Source organism: Uranotaenia lowii, chromosome 1, assembly GCF_029784155.1.
Source record: "Uranotaenia lowii strain MFRU-FL chromosome 1, ASM2978415v1, whole genome shotgun sequence".
Lineage (NCBI taxonomy): Eukaryota > Metazoa > Arthropoda > Insecta > Diptera > Culicidae > Uranotaenia > Uranotaenia lowii.
Window position 1 is genome coordinate 196717764 of NC_073691.1, and position 23557 is coordinate 196741320.

Consider the following 23557-nt stretch of genomic DNA (forward strand, 5'->3'; position numbering starts at 1 on the left):
AGATTTTTTTTTAAATTTTTCCTTTCGATTCTATTCTTGTTGAGAAGCTCTCAGTAACTTGATAGTTTCCTTTTCTGTTGCGTAGGGTGCGTTCTTTACAACCTGGAGAAAATATTTTTTCAACATTTATAGCTTTGAGATACACTGAAGTAATAAATAATCATGTTTTATTAACTCAAAACAGCTGATTTTAAAAGATCGTTGAAAATTGAGTTAAAACACAATTCAACCAATCAAATTTATTTCAAATACATCCTATGACTTTGGTAAAGTTTGGAAAACTTTGACTATGTCCATAATTAGGAAAACATTGAAAATAGTGTTCCTAATAGTGGACATAATCTTTTTTTAGGTTTTACACGAAAAAAAACATGGTTCTAACATACTTATTACTAAAATCATGATAAAAAACAACCCGACGAAAAATTTCAAAAAAATCGGATGACAAATTCAGCTTTTATCTTCCATTTTTAAATAGGTGTTTTTTAAGAAATTTGCTAACAATGCTATTCAATTTGGACATACTTTGAAACAAACCGGATTTTACGAAAAATCCTGTGAGTTAGAAAACTAACTTGTTTGTGAAATGAAAGTTCACATGATCCGTCACATTATCTTTTTTTTATAATTGTGATAAGAGAAAAACAAGGTCAAAAACAGTCAAAATCGAACGGTATGTTAACATTAGGTACACATGCCAATTTAGGAACACTTACCCTACTGCTGGTTTTGACAAGGTTCATAAATAATTTTTTTTTATTTGATTCTTTTTTGTTTGATTATTTTTGAAGTTTTTCATAATTTCACGACCCAATTTGCTGGCAAAAGCTTTCCTAGAATTGAGTATTCATTTCATAACTAAATAAGTGTAGTTATAGTGTACAACAGGCGTCCAATTTCACTAACCAGAATCATCGACGGGCTCGGTTTTCGATTCTCGGTAGAGATTTTCTGAAACGCACCACGGAGATTTTAAGCTGAACCTCCGTAGAGAATCTGTAAACCAAAATGACAGAGCCCACATACACTACAGTGAAAAAATGTTGTCACCATGGAGACAGATCCCTGCAATGTTACACGATTTGTCTATGTATCGTGTGACCAACATCTTTTGAGTAAGTCTTGGTGAATCTCGTTTTTAAGCTTTTTTTCCTCAGATTTAAGCTTTTTTTGCCTTGAGAGAATGAAGAATGGAGATGAAAGCTCAAATCTGAAGAAAAAAGCTTAAATCTGTCAAAAAAAGGGGAAATCTGAGGGGAAATCTGAGAGATGTGCGATGTACGGTTTGTATAACATTGCCGGGAAGTGCATGGAGAGCGACAGTGATGGCTAATGGCTTTGCTGATTGCGTTTACCAATACATACAAAGCTGAACGAACACTCACCCGAAACATTCAACGTTTGTTGATTCTATTTTTAGCACCCGATTGCAACGTTATAGAAGCCGTTTCGAAATATCTTTCAGATTTATTCTCTTCCAGATTTTAGCTTTAACTCCAATGCTTTGAAGGCAAAAAAAGCTTAAATCTGATAAGAAAAATGCTTAAAAACGAGATTCACTAACACTTGCAAATAGATGTTGGTCACACGTTTTATATAGTGGCTGGTAAACGGTGGATAATGTGCAACACGAGACCCCATAGTGGTCATATAACCTCTTATTCACAACTCCTATCTCTAACTCCCCGTGGTACCACCTGGGATGCGAGTAACCTAAGCGGAGATCGGGTACCCAACCCCGGTGGATGCTTTGGTCGCATGCAGACTGAGAAGGTGGCCGCACGCGTCTGTTCCCCAGGTCAGGGGCGGCGTGCAACAACAACCGAGCGTCTGTTCTCCAGGTCAGGGGCGGCTCAAACAGCGTCTGTCTTGCAGCAAGCGGCTGAATTTATGAAATGCGGCTCCCGCCAGCTAAGTCCAAGATGGCAGCCCCATCGCGGGATAGGGACTTTAGGCTAACAACCTACTGCTCCCGATTCATAAATTGTTACGGAATCCGAAAGAAATGACCGACCTGGAACTTTGGCGACGACTTTTAGCATGAAAACAGGGGCACGAATTGGAACTTGGCATGTTTTAACCCTTGCCCAACAAGGCAAACTGGCACACCTTGCTAGAGAAGCTAGCCGCCTCAAGCTTGAAGTTCTGGGACTGAGCGAAGTCCAAAAACTGGAGAACACAAGACACAATCCGGGCAAGTACTGCTTTACTCTGGCATACGAGGGGAACATGCTACTCGGAAGCGAGGAGTTGGTTTCCTGTTAAGCCCGCAGGCCTACGCGGTCCTCATTAGATGGAAACCGATAAACGAAAGAATAATCGTAGCCAGATTCAGAACACGGGTTAGAAACCTTACAATGGTCCAGTGTTATGCGCCAACTGACGTTGCCGATTTGCAGGAGAGCAGTTTTACAGTCAACTGAACAGCGTGGTAGAGAGAATTCCGAAGGGTGACATTCAAATCCGTTTGGGCGACTTCAACGCAAAGATTGGCTCCGACAATCAAGACCTTGAACGCATCATGGGGCGCGATGGCCTAGGCAGATGAGCGAAAACGGAGAGCTGTTTGTAGAATTTTATGGCAACAACAACATGGTGATCGGTGGATCGCTCTTCCCCCATCAATCAGCACATAAGGTCACTTGGGTATCCCGAGAACAAACTCTTTAGCCGAAGAGGGAGAAAGAGCCGCCGCCAATGGAGATAACCGATTACTTTATGACATTTCTCGCCGCCTCAGTGGTGCAAGGACTAATGCAAGAATGCCGCTGAAAAACCGAGCAGGTCAGCTGCTGACAGATCCAACAGATCAGCTCAAGCGTTGGACTGAGCATTTTGATCAACTTTTCCGAGTTACAAATAGCAATGGCCAACAGAACCCGCAGCTCGAGGCACCGTCTTTTCACTGACATCTGGGATACTGCAACATTCCCGGCCGACTGGATGCAGGGTATCCTCGTAAAGGTCCCGAAGAAAAGTGACCTAACAGAGTGCGGTAACTGGCGTGGTATAACTTTGATCTGTACAGCCCTCAAAGTACTCTGCAAAGTGATCCTGAACAGGATCCAGGAGAAAATCGACGCTACACTCCGACGGCAACAAGCTGGATTCCGATCCGGACGATCATGTGTGGACCACATCACAACACTACGAATCATACTGGAACAAATCAACGAATTCCAGGACTCTCTTCTGCTGGTGTTCGTTGATTTCGAAAAAGCATTTGACCGACTGAACCACGAAAACATCTGGGCTGCTCTTAGACGACGAGGGGTCCCAGAGAAACTAGTCCATCTCATCGAAGCACAGTACGAGGCACTTTCGTGCAAGGTCTTGCACGACGGTGTCTTGTCCGAACCAATCCCGGTAACTGCTGGAGTGAGACAGGGATGTATTTTGTCACCGCTGCTTTTTCTCATCGTAATGGATGAGATTCTGACTGGATCGATCGACTGTGCACCGAACCGAGGATTGCCGTGGAATCCTTTAACCATGGAGCAACTGAACGACCTTGACCTGGCAGACGATATTGTTTTGTTCTCCCAAACACAACCAGATATGCAGAGCAAACTCGACGACCTCACCGAAAGCTCCAAGGCAGCAGGTCTCAAAATCAATGTTGGAAAGACCAAGTCGATGGAAAAAAAACAGAAAATCGTTCCAATTTCGTGGTAGCTGGACAACAGGTTGAGACAGTGGAGTGCTTCCAGTATCTTGGTAGCCAGATTACGCCTGATGGTGGCACCAGGAAAGACATCGAAACCCGGATCAGAAAGGCCCGTTTTGCATTTGCGAGTCTCCGAAACATCTGGCAGTCACGCCAGATCTCTCTACGAACGAAAATCCGAATCTTCAACTCAAACGTCAAATCCGTATTGCTGTACGGGTGCGAAACTTGGTGCACATATGCGGTGACGACGCGAAAACTGCAAGTATTTGTAAACCGCTGCCTGCAGAACATCATCCGCGCTTGTTGGCCTGGCAACTGGATCTCGAATGAGGAACTACATCGCCGGTGTCATCAAAGGTCGCTAGAAATCGAGATTCGGGAACGTAAGTGGAGATGGATTGGGCACACGCTGCGAAAAGATGAAAACGAGATTTGCAGGGAGGCGCTAGATTGGAATCCAGAAGGACAACGTAGAAGAGGCAGACCCAGAAACTCGTGGCGGCGAAGCCTAGCCGCTGAAATCCGAACTGTTGACAAGAATCTTGACTGGGACCAGGTGAAGACGCTGGCCCCGGATCGTCAACAGTGGAGGTCTTTTGCCACGGCCCTGTGCACCGGAGGATCGGCGCGGGATCATTAAGTAAGTAAGTAAGTAAGTAAGTAAGTAAGTAAGTAAGTTCCCTTTGAAGTGCAATAAAAACCCTACATTTTGATTACAAAACATTTTTATTTCGTTGACATAGCCCCGAGGTAGACCCTTTTTAATACGTCTAGATTTTGCGTGATCTATGCTTTAACATGACGTGGGACCTTTCTTTCTATACCTTTCTCACTTAATTTTGTTATTTTGAGCTAGCCTGAAATTGATTGAACTAAATCCAAAAAACTGAGCCGGAGAGAGAAAAATTCTGACTGGAAGGAAAGTGTACGGTGGAATGAAGTCATGCATCCCATTGGTTTTTTTTCTATTTTGAGGTATCTATGGAAAAGGTTTGCTGGAATCCTAAATCATCTAAAAAAGTGTTTTTGGTTCAAACTTTGTTCCTGAAGTTTTGAGAAAATTCTACTCAAAGTGCGTTGACTATATCCGCAAACCAAAAACATTGAATGCGTTTTTTCTAAGTTTCCATTTTTTTTTTTCAACAAGAGAAGGGCAGTGTAGTGCTTGATATGTTGCAAAAATATCTTTCAATGGCTGATGGGTTTCAGAAGTGTGAAATTTCATAAATATCTGGTTCTACTAGTTTAACCCATTCGAAACGGAGGCCTTTTCACGACATTTGAACTCATAGTGCTTTACTCTTAGATAACTTTTCTGTCGTTTGATTTTCATCAAAAACATTGCACAACACATTTTGCTTTACAAATGACGGATTCCAATGGTTTAAAAATATTATTTTTGCGAGCAATGGTAAACTCACAATGAATGATTGTTCTGACGAAGGCACAAACATTCCATTGCTCGCACGGTGTGCAATCGGTCTCGAATGGGTTTTGCAACAACGCTAGAAAAAGAGAGATTACTGAAAGCAGTCTCATGGCAACTCTATGGAGCCACTCTTTGATAATAAAAAGCTTTAGGAAAGAATTTCTGAAATTTAATACTATTATTTCTGTTCGTTATAAAATGGGAGCTCAATTTTCAAACATAAATTACCCAAAAAAAATAATTTGTCATTTATGAGTGGCCCCATAGAGTTGCCATAAAAAATACTTTTGGTCATATCTTATTTATTTTTAATTTTAATTTTTTGCAATCGTTGGAAAAGAAATCTCAATTAAAACGAGCCTGTTGATATAAGAATGATGCAACACAATTCAAAATTAAAATTCATACAAGGTTTTGAAACCTTTCAATGTAATAATGCGACAAAAGAAATATCATTTTTGTCATTTTTTTTTTTAATTTTTGTCATTTTTGTCATTTCTGTCATTTCTGTCATTTCTGTCATTTTTGTCATTTTTGTCATTTTTGACATTTTTGTCATTTTTGTCATTTTTGTCATTTTTGCCATTTTTGCCATTTTTGTCATTTTCGTCATTTTTGTCATTTTTGTCATTTTTGTCATTTTTGTCATTTTTGTCATTTTTGTCATTTTTGTCATTTTTGTCATTTTTGTCATTTTTGTCATTTTTGTCATTTTTGTCATTTTTGTCATTTTTGTCATTTTTGTCATTTTTGTCATTTTTGTCATTTTTGTCATTTTTGTCATTTTTGTCATTTTTGTCATTTTTGTCATTTTTGTCATGCAGTCCAAGATACTAGAATCTTATTAAAAAAAAATTTCATTTTATTTCAAAAAAACGATTTATGAAGCATTATTCAAAAACGGTTCATTTGAGATTTTTTAAACAGTTTTTTTTTTTGGATTCAGCTTTCGATTTCACACTTAAAGTTTTCATAAGTATACTAAATGCTTTGAAGTGGTGTTTTTTAATATTTCATATTTATTTTGTGAACCCGAAATTCATTATTATAAGGGGTCAGCAGAATCAGTCAAATTAAGATTTATGTCGAAATATGTTTATGTTCAAGATTTGATAAACATTACTTGAAAAGTTTTCGATAAGTGTAGCATTTTGTATCAGTTTTTAAGGGAATTCACCACCATTTTTTTAAAAAAAGAAGGGGGGTTTCTAGCAAAATTGATCATTTAGTCATATCATGGATGTTTTTTACAAATTTGGTTCATAGTTATTTTTAAACTTGCATTTATTTTTATGATAGCCTTCCATTCCTTTCTCAAGTCAATTCAGGTCAAACGAATCACCCGATTTAGGATGAGGCTGGCTCAAATTGAATTGTCAGCTAACGTAAATAACTTTTATCTACGGGGTGTCAATCTACGACTTTTCACTCATCCTTGTTCTACTGAACTACAAATGACAACTATCGAAGATTGATTTTAAGAACATGGGTTATTTGAAATTGTAAAAAATTTTAATCAACTCTTTAAAAACTTACGATTTGCTGTCATTATCGTATGTTTTGCAATCGATACCATAACTAATTTGCAATAATGCGATGGTATGGTAATTCGTACAATCAGAATCGCAATCCGTCCAATTTCCTCGTAAATTGCTCGCCAATCGAAAACCGCTCAATAATTTGAAAAGGCATTATCGCGCCATCAACCCAGATTCGAATCAACAAATCGGTAAACGGAATATCGATGCACACTGGTGCAAAAAGTGGCCCTGGCCCCGGCCGTTTAAATTACATTCCAATGACGATGGTAAATGGTTCCGTTTCCTGTTTACATTTTCGCAATACTCGGAAAGCGGATCGGCTGAAAATTCGGCGAAATAACTTGATACGTGAAGCAATTAACCAGGGCGAGTACGTCGAAGACCAAAAGTTTAACAAGATGTCGTTAAAAAGTATTTGTCAACAAAGCGTCCGAATCGGTTGTAACAACTTTCTTCTTAGCTGTTAACATTTTATTTTAATTTGACTGATGTTTTTCCTGCTCTTTTCTCCTAGAGGTTCCACACCAGAAGTCAGTTGGGGAAAGTTTCTTGTGTCTGCCAGCCACCCACATCTCTCTCTTGCGTTAGGGCAAAGTTGCTCAAAATCTGCTCCAAAACCCTTGACGAGATATGGCGCGGCATGGCGTTTGACGATGAGATGATGACTTGAGCCGGGGGGGCTCAGTTGACCGGGTCCATTTCAATTAAAACTTTGTGCTGTGGAACATATTCACCTGCATTGCGGTTGGCGTGTTCCCGGATTGGGTGCGGATTTCTAGAAACTGGACCGGGGAAAATGGAGAAAATTGGTGAAGCCCAACATACGTTCTCATTCGGGGAAACATACAGACAGCGACCCACATACATACATACACAGAAACCAATCGTCGGACCTCCCGGCACACATACAAAAACATCCGGCAACACGAAACACATTTTTATTCCCCAAAGCGAAACGAAAGCAGCAACTTTGTGTCATGGTTGCTCGTTAGCCAACAACGTTCTACATATGGTTTGGTGAGGTTATGCTTTATTGCGGGACCAGCCAAAGCGAAGGGAAACATATATTTCATTTCGGATCCCAGCCGAGGAGAGTTTCTGCCTGACTGACCGGATTTCTGGGTATTCCTACCGAAAAAAAAGCGAAAGTTGCAACACTCTGGGTGGCTCATGCGATTCCAAAAAAGAGGAACGAGGATGGGAGCCTCACAGAATTAAAAAAAAAACTAACAATAACTGAAAATTTAATATGACGGATAATTAATTCCGAGCAAAACTGTTGAAAGATAATTTGAAGTATGAGGCTCAAATCCAATCTAACTTGACAAAAATGACAAAAATGACAAAAATGACAAAAATGACAAAAATGACAAAAATGACAAAAATGACAAAAATGACAAAAATGACAAAAATGACAAAAATGACAAAAATAACAAAAATGACAAAAATGACAAAAATGACAAAAATGACAAAAATGACAAAAATGACAAAAATGACAAAAATGACAAAAATGACAAAAATGACAAAAATGACAAAAATGACAAAAATGACAAAAATGACAAAAATGACAAAAATGACAAAAATGACAAAAATGACAAAAATGACAAAAATGACAAAAATGACAAAAATGACAAAAATGACAAAAATGACAAAAATGACAAAAATGACAAAAATGACAAAAATGACAAAAATGACAAAAATGACAAAAATGACAAAAATGACAAAAATGACAAAAATGACAAAAATGACAAAAATGACAAAAATGACAAAAATGACAAAAATGACAAAAATGACAAAAATGACAAAAATGACAAAAATGACAAAAATGACAAAAATGACAAAAATGACAAAAATGACAAAAATGACAAAAATGACAAAAATGACAAAAATGACAAAAATGACAAAAATGACAAAAATGACAAAAATGACAAAAATGACAAAAATGACAAAAATGACAAAAATGACAAAAATGACAAAAATGACAAAAATGACAAAAATGACAAAAATGACAAAAATGACAAAAATGACAAAAATGACAAAAATGACAAAAATGACAAAAATGACAAAAATGACAAAAATGACAAAAATGACAAAAATGACAAAAATGACAAAAATGACAAAAATGACAAAAATGACAAAAATGACAAAAATGACAAAAATGACAAAAATGACAAAAATGACAAAAATGACAAAAATGACAAAAATGACAAAAATGACAAAAATGACAAAAATGACAAAAATGACAAAAATGACAAAAATGACAAAAATGACAAAAATGACAAAAATGACAAAAATGACAAAAATGACAAAAATGACAAAAATGACAAAAATGACAAAAATGACAAAAATGACAAAAATGACAAAAATGACAAAAATGACAAAAATGACAAAAATGACAAAAATGACAAAAATGACAAAAATGACAAAAATGACAAAAATGACAAAAATGACAAAAATGACAAAAATGACAAAAATGACAAAAATGACAAAAATGACAAAAATGACAAAAATGACAAAAATGACAAAAATGACAAAAATGACAAAAATGACAAAAATGACAAAAATGACAAAAATGACAAAAATGACAAAAATGACAAAAATGACAAAAATGACAAAAATGACAAAAATGACAAAAATGACAAAAATGACAAAAATGACAAAAATGACAAAAATGACAAAAATGACAAAAATGACAAAAATGACAAAAATGACAAAAATGACAAAAATGACAAAAATGACAAAAATGACAAAAATGACAAAAATGACAAAAATGACAAAAATGACAAAAATGACAAAAATGACAAAAATGACAAAAATGACAAAAATGACAAAAATGACAAAAATGACAAAAATGACAAAAATGACAAAAATGACAAAAATGACAAAAATGACAAAAATGACAAAAATGACAAAAATGACAAAAATGACAAAAATGACAAAAATGACAAAAATGACAAAAATGACAAAAATGACAAAAATGACAAAAATGACAAAAATGACAAAAATGACAAAAATGACAAAAATGACAAAAATGACAAAAATGACAAAAATGACAAAAATGACAAAAATGACAAAAATGACAAAAATGACAAAAATGACAAAAATGACAAAAATGACAAAAATGACAAAAATGACAAAAATGACAAAAATGACAAAAATGACAAAAATGACAAAAATGACAAAAATGACAAAAATGACAAAAATGACAAAAATGACAAAAATGACAAAAATGACAAAAATGACAAAAATGACAAAAATGACAAAAATGACAAAAATGACAAAAATGACAAAAATGACAAAAATGACAAAAATGACAAAAATGACAAAAATGACAAAAATGACAAAAATGACAAAAATGACAAAAATGACAAAAATGACAAAAATGACAAAAATGACAAAAATGACAAAAATGACAAAAATGACAAAAATGACAAAAATGACAAAAATGACAAAAATGACAAAAATGACAAAAATGACAAAAATGACAAAAATGACAAAAATGACAAAAATGACAAAAATGACAAAAATGACAAAAATGACAAAAATGACAAAAATGACAAAAATGACAAAAATGACAAAAATGACAAAAATGACAAAAATGACAAAAATGACAAAAATGACAAAAATGACAAAAATGACAAAAATGACAAAAATGACAAAAATGACAAAAATGACAAAAATGACAAAAATGACAAAAATGACAAAAATGACAAAAATGACAAAAATGACAAAAATGACAAAAATGACAAAAATGACAAAAATGACAAAAATGACAAAAATGACAAAAATGACAAAAATGACAAAAATGACAAAAATGACAAAAATGACAAAAATGACAAAAATGACAAAAATGACAAAAATGACAAAAATGACAAAAATGACAAAAATGACAAAAATGACAAAAATGACAAAAATGACAAAAATGACAAAAATGACAAAAATGACAAAAATGACAAAAATGACAAAAATGACAAAAATGACAAAAATGACAAAAATGACAAAAATGACAAAAATGACAAAAATGACAAAAATGACAAAAATGACAAAAATGACAAAAATGACAAAAATGACAAAAATGACAAAAATGACAAAAATGACAAAAATGACAAAAATGACAAAAATGACAAAAATGACAAAAATGACAAAAATGACAAAAATGACAAAAATGACAAAAATGACAAAAATGACAAAAATGACAAAAATGACAAAAATGACAAAAATGACAAAAATGACAAAAATGACAAAAATGACAAAAATGACAAAAATGACAAAAATGACAAAAATGACAAAAATGACAAAAATGACAAAAATGACAAAAATGACAAAAATGACAAAAATGACAAAAATGACAAAAATGACAAAAATGACAAAAATGACAAAAATGACAAAAATGACAAAAATGACAAAAATGACAAAAATGACAAAAATGACAAAAATGACAAAAATGACAAAAATGACAAAAATGACAAAAATGACAAAAATGACAAAAATGACAAAAATGACAAAAATGACAAAAATGACAAAAATGACAAAAATGACAAAAATGACAAAAATGACAAAAATGACAAAAATGACAAAAATGACAAAAATGACAAAAATGACAAAAATGACAAAAATGACAAAAATGACAAAAATGACAAAAATGACAAAAATGACAAAAATGACAAAAATGACAAAAATGACAAAAATGACAAAAATGACAAAAATGACAAAAATGACAAAAATGACAAAAATGACAAAAATGACAAAAATGACAAAAATGACAAAAATGACAAAAATGACAAAAATGACAAAAATGACAAAAATGACAAAAATGACAAAAATGACAAAAATGACAAAAATGACAAAAATGACAAAAATGACAAAAATGACAAAAATGACAAAAATGACAAAAATGACAAAAATGACAAAAATGACAAAAATGACAAAAATGACAAAAATGACAAAAATGACAAAAATGACAAAAATGACAAAAATGACAAAAATGACAAAAATGACAAAAATGACAAAAATGACAAAAATGACAAAAATGACAAAAATGACAAAAATGACAAAAATGACAAAAATGACAAAAATGACAAAAATGACAAAAATGACAAAAATGACAAAAATGACAAAAATGACAAAAATGACAAAAATGACAAAAATGACAAAAATGACAAAAATGACAAAAATGACAAAAATGACAAAAATGACAAAAATGACAAAAATGACAAAAATGACAAAAATGACAAAAATGACAAAAATGACAAAAATGACAAAAATGACAAAAATGACAAAAATGACAAAAATGACAAAAATGACAAAAATGACAAAAATGACAAAAATGACAAAAATGACAAAAATGACAAAAATGACAAAAATGACAAAAATGACAAAAATGACAAAAATGACAAAAATGACAAAAATGACAAAAATGACAAAAATGACAAAAATGACAAAAATGACAAAAATGACAAAAATGACAAAAATGACAAAAATGACAAAAATGACAAAAATGACAAAAATGACAAAAATGACAAAAATGACAAAAATGACAAAAATGACAAAAATGACAAAAATGACAAAAATGACAAAAATGACAAAAATGACAAAAATGACAAAAATGACAAAAATGACAAAAATGACAAAAATGACAAAAATGACAAAAATGACAAAAATGACAAAAATGACAAAAATGACAAAAATGACAAAAATGACAAAAATGACAAAAATGACAAAAATGACAAAAATGACAAAAATGACAAAAATGACAAAAATGACAAAAATGACAAAAATGACAAAAATGACAAAAATGACAAAAATGACAAAAATGACAAAAATGACAAAAATGACAAAAATGACAAAAATGACAAAAATGACAAAAATGACAAAAATGACAAAAATGACAAAAATGACAAAAATGACAAAAATGACAAAAATGACAAAAATGACAAAAATGACAAAAATGACAAAAATGACAAAAATGACAAAAATGACAAAAATGACAAAAATGACAAAAATGACAAAAATGACAAAAATGACAAAAATGACAAAAATGACAAAAATGACAAAAATGACAAAAATGACAAAAATGACAAAAATGACAAAAATGACAAAAATGACAAAAATGACAAAAATGACAAAAATGACAAAAATGACAAAAATGACAAAAATGACAAAAATGACAAAAATGACAAAAATGACAAAAATGACAAAAATGACAAAAATGACAAAAATGACAAAAATGACAAAAATGACAAAAATGACAAAAATGACAAAAATGACAAAAATGACAAAAATGACAAAAATGACAAAAATGACAAAAATGACAAAAATGACAAAAATGACAAAAATGACAAAAATGACAAAAATGACAAAAATGACAAAAATGACAAAAATGACAAAAATGACAAAAATGACAAAAATGACAAAAATGACAAAAATGACAAAAATGACAAAAATGACAAAAATGACAAAAATGACAAAAATGACAAAAATGACAAAAATGACAAAAATGACAAAAATGACAAAAATGACAAAAATGACAAAAATGACAAAAATGACAAAAATGACAAAAATGACAAAAATGACAAAAATGACAAAAATGACAAAAATGACAAAAATGACAAAAATGACAAAAATGACAAAAATGACAAAAATGACAAAAATGACAAAAATGACAAAAATGACAAAAATGACAAAATGACAAAAATGACAAAAATGACAAAAATGACAAAAATGACAAAAATGACAAAAATGACAAAAATGACAAAAATGACAAAAATGACAAAAATGACAAAAATGACAAAAATGACAAAAATGACAAAAATGACAAAAATGACAAAAATGACAAAAATGACAAAAATGACAAAAATGACAAAAATGACAAAAATGACAAAAATGACAAAAATGACAAAAATGACAAAAATGACAAAAATGACAAAAATGACAAAAATGACAAAAATGACAAAAATGACAAAAATGACAAAAATGACAAAAATGACAAAAATGACAAAAATGACAAAAATGACAAAAATGACAAAAATGACAAAAATGACAAAAATGACAAAAATGACAAAAATGACAAAAATGACAAAAATGACAAAAATGACAAAAATGACAAAAATGACAAAAATGACAAAAATGACAAAAATGACAAAAATGACAAAAATGACAAAAATGACAAAAATGACAAAAATGACAAAAATGACAAAAATGACAAAAATGACAAAAATGACAAAAATGACAAAAATGACAAAAATGACAAAAATGACAAAAATGACAAAAATGACAAAAATGACAAAAATGACAAAAATGACAAAAATGACAAAAATGACAAAAATGACAAAAATGACAAAAATGACAAAAATGACAAAAATGACAAAAATGACAAAAATGACAAAAATGACAAAAATGACAAAAATGACAAAAATGACAAAAATGACAAAAATGACAAAAATGACAAAAATGACAAAAATGACAAAAATGACAAAAATGACAAAAATGACAAAAATGACAAAAATGACAAAAATGACAAAAATGACAAAAATGACAAAAATGACAAAAATGACAAAAATGACAAAAATGACAAAAATGACAAAAATGACAAAAATGACAAAAATGACAAAAATGACAAAAATGACAAAAATGACAAAAATGACAAAAATGACAAAAATGACAAAAATGACAAAATGACAAAAATGACAAAAATGACAAAAATGACAAAAATGACAAAAATGACAAAAATGACAAAAATGACAAAAATGACAAAAATGACAAAAATGACAAAAATGACAAAAATGACAAAAATGACAAAAATGACAAAAATGACAAAAATGACAAAAATGACAAAAATGACAAAAATGACAAAAATGACAAAAATGACAAAAATGACAAAAATGACAAAAATGACAAAAATGACAAAAATGACAAAAATGACAAAAATGACAAAAATGACAAAAATGACAAAAATGACAAAAATGACAAAAATGACAAAAATGACAAAAATGACAAAAATGACAAAAATGACAAAAATGACAAAAATGACAAAAATGACAAAAATGACAAAAATGACAAAAATGACAAAAATGACAAAAATGACAAAAATGACAAAAATGACAAAAATGACAAAAATGACAAAAATGACAAAAATGACAAAAATGACAAAAATGACAAAAATGACAAAAATGACAAAAATGACAAAAATGACAAAAATGACAAAAATGACAAAAATGACAAAAATGACAAAAATGACAAAAATGACAAAAATGACAAAAATGACAAAAATGACAAAAATGACAAAAATGACAAAAATGACAAAATGACAAAAATGACAAAAATGACAAAAATGACAAAAATGACAAAAATGACAAAAATGACAAAAATGACAAAAATGACAAAAATGACAAAAATGACAAAAATGACAAAAATGACAAAAATGACAAAAATGACAAAAATGACAAAAATGACAAAAATGACAAAAATGACAAAAATGACAAAAATGACAAAAATGACAAAAATGACAAAAATGACAAAAATGACAAAAATGACAAAAATGACAAAAATGACAAAAATGACAAAAATGACAAAAATGACAAAAATGACAAAAATGACAAAAATGACAAAAATGACAAAAATGACAAAAATGACAAAAATGACAAAAATGACAAAAATGACAAAAATGACAAAAATGACAAAAATGACAAAAATGACAAAAATGACAAAAATGACAAAAATGACAAAAATGACAAAAATGACAAAAATGACAAAAATGACAAAAATGACAAAAATGACAAAAATGACAAAAATGACAAAAATGACAAAAATGACAAAAATGACAAAAATGACAAAAATGACAAAAATGACAAAAATGACAAAAATGACAAAAATGACAAAAATGACAAAAATGACAAAAATGACAAAAATGACAAAAATGACAAAAATGACAAAAATGACAAAAATGACAAAAATGACAAAAATGACAAAAATGACAAAAATGACAAAAATGACAAAAATGACAAAAATGACAAAAATGACAAAAATGACAAAAATGACAAAAATGACAAAAATGACAAAAATGACAAAAATGACAAAAATGACAAAAATGACAAAAATGACAAAAATGACAAAAATGACAAAAATGACAAAAATGACAAAAATGACAAAAATGACAAAAATGACAAAAATGACAAAAATGACAAAAATGACAAAAATGACAAAAATGACAAAAATGACAAAAATGACAAAAATGACAAAAATGACAAAAATGACAAAAATGACAAAAATGACAAAAATGACAAAAATGACAAAAATGACAAAAATGACAAAAATGACAAAAATGACAAAAATGACAAAAATGACAAAAATGACAAAAATGACAAAAATGACAAAAATGACAAAAATGACAAAAATGACAAAAATGACAAAAATGACAAAAATGACAAAAATGACAAAAATGACAAAAATGACAAAAATGACAAAAATGACAAAAATGACAAAAATGACAAAAATGACAAAAATGACAAAAATGACAAAAATGACAAAAATGACAAAAATGACAAAAATGACAAAAATGACAAAAATGACAAAAATGACAAAAATGACAAAAATGACAAAAATGACAAAAATGACAAAAATGACAAAAATGACAAAAATGACAAAAATGACAAAAATGACAAAAATGACAAAAATGACAAAAATGACAAAAATGACAAAAATGACAAAAATGACAAAAATGACAAAAATGACAAAAATGACAAAAATGACAAAAATGACAAAAATGACAAAAATGACAAAAATGACAAAAATGACAAAAATGACAAAAATGACAAAAATGACAAAAATGACAAAAATGACAAAATGACAAAAATGACAAAAATGACAAAAATGACAAAAATGACAAAAATGACAAAAATGACAAAAATGACAAAAATGACAAAAATGACAAAAATGACAAAAATGACAAAAATGACAAAAATGACAAAAATGACAAAAATGACAAAAATGACAAAAATGACAAAAATGACAAAAATGACAAAAATGACAAAAATGACAAAAATGACAAAAATGACAAAAATGACAAAAATGACAAAAATGACAAAAATGACAAAATGACAAAATGACAAAAATGACAAAAATGACAAAAATGACAAAAATGACAAAAATGACAAAAATGACAAAAATGACAAAAATGACAAAAATGACAAAAATGACAAAAATGACAAAAATGACAAAAATGACAAAAATGACAAAAATGACAAAAATGACAAAAATGACAAAAATGACAAAAATGACAAAAATGACAAAAATGACAAAAATGACAAAAATGACAAAAATGACAAAAATGACAAAAATGACAAAAATGACAAAAATGACAAAAATGACAAAAATGACAAAATGACAAAAATGACAAAAATGACAAAAATGACAAAAATGACAAAAATGACAAAAATGACAAAAATGACAAAAATGACAAAAATGACAAAAATGACAAAAATGACAAAAATGACAAAAATGACAAAAATGACAAAAATGACAAAAATGACAAAAATGACAAAAATGACAAAAAATGACAAAAATGACAAAAATGACAAAAATGACAAAAATGACAAAAATGACAAAAATGACAAAAATGACAAAAATGACAAAAATGACAAAAATGACAAAAATGACAAAATGACAAAAATGACAAAAATGACAAAATGACAAAAATGACAAAAATGACAAAAATGACAAAAATGACAAAAATGACAAAAATGACAAAAATGACAAAAATGACAAAATGACAAAAATGACAAAATGACAAAAATGACAAAAATGACAAAAATGACAAAAATGACAAAAATGACAAAAATGACAAAAATGACAAAAATGACAAAAATGACAAAAATGACAAAAATGACAAAAATGACAAAAATGACAAAAATGACAAAAATGACAAAAATGACAAAAATGACAAAAATGACAAAAATGACAAAAATGACAAAAATGACAAAAATGACAAAAATGACAAAAATGACAAAAATGACAAAAATGACAAAAATGACAAAAATGACAAAAATGACAAAAATGACAAAAATGACAAAAATGACAAAAATGACAAAAATGACAAAAATGACAAAAATGACAAAAATGACAAAAATGACAAAAATGACAAAATGACAAAAATGACAAAAATGACAAAAATGACAAAAATGACAAAAATGACAAAAATGACAAAAATGACAAAAATGACAAAAATGACAAAAATGACAAAAATGACAAAAATGACAAAAATGACAAAAATGACAAAAATGACAAAAATGACAAAATGACAAAAATGACAAAAATGACAAAAATGACAAAATGACAAAAATGACAAAAATGACAAAAATGACAAAAATGACAAAAATGACAAAAATGACAAAAATGACAAAAATGACAAAAATGACAAAAATGACAAAAATGACAAAAATGACAAAAATGAAGACAAAAATGACAAAAATGACAAAAATGACAAAAATGACAAAAATGACAAAATGACAAAAATGACAAAAATGACAAAAATGACAAAATGACAAAAATGACAAAAATGACAAAAATGACAAAAATGACAAAAATGACAAAAATGACAAAAATGACAAAAATGACAAAAATGACAAAAATGACAAAAATGACAAAAATGACAAAATGACAAAAATGACAAAAATGACAAAAATGACAAAAATGACAAAAATGACAAAAAATGACAAAAATGACAAAAATGACAAAAATGACAAAAATGACAAAAATGACAAAAATGACAAAAATGACAAAAATGACAAAATGACAAAAATGACAAAAATGACAAAAGAAATGACAAAAATGACAAAAATGACAAAAATGACAAAAATGACAAAAATGACAAAAATGACAAAAATGACAAAAATGACAAAAATGACAAAAATGACAAAAATGACAAAAATGACAAAAATGACAAAAATGACAAAAATGACAAAAATGACAAAAATGACAAAAATGACAAAAATGACAAAAATGACAAAAATGACAAAAATGACAAAAATGACAAAAATGACAAAAATGACAAAAATGACAAAAATGACAAAAATGACAAAAATGACAAAAATGACAAAATGACAAAAATGACAAAAATGACAAAAATGACAAAAATGACAAAAATGACAAAAATGACAAAATGACAAAAATGACAAAAATGACAAAAATGACAAAAATGACAAAAATGACAAAAATGACAAAAATGACAAAAATGACAAAAATGACAAAAATGACAAAAATGACAAAAATGACAAAAATGACAAAAATGACAAAAATGACAAAAATGACAAAAATGACAAAAATGACAAAAATGACAAAATGACAAAAATGACAAAAATGACAAAAATGACAAAAATGACAAAAATGACAAAAATGACAAAAATGACAAAAATGACAAAAATGACAAAAATGACAAAAATGACAAAAATGACAAAATGACAAAAAATGACAAAAATGACAAAAATGACAAAAATGACAAAAATGACAAAAATGACAAAAATGACAAAAATGACAAAAATGACAAAAATGACAAAAATGACAAAAATGACAAAAATGACAAAAATGACAAAAATGACAAAAATGACAAAAATGACAAAAATGACAAAAATGACAAAAATGACAAAAATGACAAAAATGACAAAAATGACAAAAAATGACAAAAAATGACAAAAATGACAAAAATGACAAAAATGACAAAAATGACAAAAATGACAAAAATGACAAAAATGACAAAAATGACAAAAATGACAAAAATGACAAAAATGACAAAAATGACAAAAAATGACAAAAATGACAAAAATGACAAAAATGACAAAAATGACAAAAATGACAAAAATGACAAAAATGACAAAAATGACAAAAATGACAAAATGACAAAAATGACAAAAATGACAAAAATGACAAAAATGACAAAAATGACAAAAATGACAAAAATGACAAAAATGACAAAAATGACAAAAATGACAAAAATGACAAAAATGACAAAAATGACAAAAATGACAAAAATGACAAAAATGACAAAAATGACAAAAATGACAAAAATGACAAAAATGACAAAAATGACAAAAATGACAAAAATGACAAAAAATGACAAAAATGACAAAAATGACAAAAATGACAAAAATGACAAAAATGACAAAAATGACAAAAATGACAAAAATGACAAAAATGACAAAAATGACAAAAATGACAAAAATGACAAAAATGACAAAAATGACAAAAATGACAAAAATGACAAAAATGACAAAAATGACAAAAATGACAAAAAATGACAAAAATGACAAAAATGACAAAAATGACAAAAATGACAAAAATGACAAAAATGACAAAAATGACAAAAATGACAAAAATGACAAAAATGACAAAAATGACAAAAATGACAAAAATGACAAAAATGACAAAAGAAAATGACAAAAATGACAAAAATGGCAAAAATGAACAAAAATGACAAAAATGACAAAAATGACAAAAATGACAAAAATGACAAAAATGACAAAAATGACAAAAATGACAAAAATGACAAAAATGACAAAAATGACAAAAATGACAAAAATGACAAAAATGACAAAAATGACAAAAATGACAAAAATGACAAAAATGACAAAAATGACAAAAATGACAAAAATGACAAAAATGACAAAAATGACAAAAATGACAAAAATGACAAAAATGACAAAAATGACAAAAATGACAAAAATGACAAAAAATGACAAAAATGACAAAAATGACAAAAATGACAAAAATGACAAAAATGACAAAAATGACAAAAATGACAAAAATGACAAAAATGACAAAAATGACAAAAATGACAAAAATGACAAAAATGACAAAAATGACAAAAATGACAAAAATGACAAAAATGACAAAAATGACAAAAATGACAAAAATGACAAAAATGACAAAAATGACAAAAATGACAAAAATGACAAAAATGACAAAAATGACAAAAATGACAAAAATGACAAAAATGACAAAAATGACAAAAATGACAAAAATGACAAAAATGACAAAAATGACAAAAATGACAAAATGACAAAAATGACAAAAATGACAAAAATGACAAAAATGACAAAAATGACAAAAATGACAAAAATGACAAAAATGACAAAAATGACAAAAATGACAAAAATGACAAAAATGACAAAAATGACAAAAATGACAAAAATGACAAAAATGACAAAATGACAAAAATGACAAAAAGACAAAATGACAAAAATGACAAAAATGACAAAAATGACAAAAATGACAAAAATGACAAAATGACAAAAATGACAAAAATGACAAAAATGACAAAAATGACAAAAATGACAAAATGACAAAAATGACAAAAATGACAAAATGACAAAAATGACAAAATGACAAAAATGACAAAAATGACAAAAATGACAAAAATGACAAAATGACAAAAATGACAAAAATGACAAAAATGACAAAAATGACAAAAATGACAAAAATGACAAAAATGACAAAAATGACAAAAATGACAAAAATGACAAAAATGACAAAAATGACAAAAATGACAAAAATGACAAAAATGACAAAAATGACAAAATGACAAAAATGACAAAAATGACAAAAATGACAAAAATGACAAAAATGACAAAAATGACAAAAATGACAAAAATGACAAAAATGACAAAATGACAAAAATGACAAAAATGACAAAAATGACAAAAATGACAAAAATGACAAAAATGACAAAATGACAAAAATGACAAAAATGACAAAAATGACAAAAATGACAAAAATGACAAAAATGACAAAAATGACAAAAATGACAAAAATGACAAAAATGACAAAAATGACAAAAATGACAAAAATGACAAAAATGACAAAAATGACAAAAATGACAAAAATGACAAAAATGACAAAAATGACAAAATGACAAAAATGACAAAAATGACAAAAATGACAAAAATGACAAAAATGACAAAAATGACAAAAATGACAAAAATGACAAAAATGACAAAAATGACAAAAATGACAAAAATGACAAAAATGACAAAAATGACAAAAATGACAAAAATGACAAAAATGACAAAAATGACAAAAATGACAAAAATGACAAAAATGACAAAAATGACAAAAATGACAAAAATGACAAAAATGACAAAAATGACAAAAATGACAAAAATGACAAAAATGACAAAAATGACAAAAATGACAAAAATGACAAAAATGACAAAAATGACAAAAATGACAAAAATGACAAAAATGACAAAAATGACAAAAATGACAAAAATGACAAAAATGACAAAAATGACAAAAATGACAAAAATGACAAAAATGACAAAAATGACAAAAATGACAAAAATGACAAAAATGACAAAAATGAAAAAAATGACAAAAATGACAAAATGACAAAAATGACAAAATGACAAAAATGACAAAAATGACAAAAATGACAAAAATGACAAAAATGACAAAAATGACAAAAATGACAAAAATGACAAAAATGACAAATGACAAAAATGACAAAAATGACAAAAATGACAAAAATGACAAAAATGACAAAAATGACAAAAATGACAAAAATGACAAAAATGACAAAAATGACAAAAATGACAAAAATGACAAAAATGACAAAAATGACAAAAATGACAAAAATGACAAAAATGACAAAAATGACAAAAATGACAAAAATGACAAAAATGACAAAAATGACAAAAATGACAAAAATGACAAAAATGACAAAAATGACAAAAATGACAAAAATGACAAAAATGACAAAAATGACAAAAATGACAAAAATGACAAAAATGACAAAAATGACAAAAATGACAAAAATGACAAAAATGACAAAAATGACAAAAATGACAAAAATGACAAAAATGACAAAAATGACAAAAATGACAAAAATGACAAAAATGACAAAAATGACAAAAATGACAAACAAATGACAAAAATGACAAAAATGACAAAAATGACAAAAATGACAAAAATGACAAAAATGACAAAAATGACAAAAATGACAAAAATGACAAAAATGACAAAAATGACAAAAATGACAAAAATGACAAAAATGACAAAAATGACAAAAATGACAAAAATGACAAAAATGACAAAAATGACAAAAAATGACAAAAATGACAAAAATGACAAAAATGACAAAAATGACAAAAATGACAAAAATGACAAAAATGACAAAAATGACAAAATGACAAAAATGACAAAAATGACAAAAATGACAAAAATGACAAAAATGACAAAAATGACAAAAATGACAAAATGACAAAAATGACAAAAATGACAAAAATGACAAAAATGGCAAAAATGATAAAAATGACAAAAATGACAAAAATGACAAAAATGACAAAATGACAAAATGACAAAAATGACAAAAATGACAAAAATGACAAAAATGACAAAAATGACAAAAATGACAAAATGACAAAAATGACAAAAATGACAAAAATGACAAAAATGACAAAAATGACAAAAATGACAAAAATGACAAAAATGACAAAAATGACAAAAATGACAAAAATGACAAAAATGACAAAAATGACAAAATGACAAAATGACAAAAATGACAAAAAATGACAAAAATGACAAAAATGACAAAAATGACAAAAATGACAAAAATGACAAAAATGACAAAAATGACAAAAATGACAAAAATGACAAAAATGACAAAAATGACAAAAATGACAAAAATGGCAAAAATGATAAAAATGACAAAAATGACAAAAATGACAAAAATGACAAAAATGACAAAAATGACAAAAATGACAAAAATGACAAAAATGACAAAAATGACAAAATGACAAAAATGACAAAATGACAAAAATGACAAAAATGACAAAAATGACAAAAATGACAAAAATGACAAAATGACAAAAATGACAAAAATGACAAAAATGACAAAATGACAAAAATGACAAAAATGACAAAATGACAAAA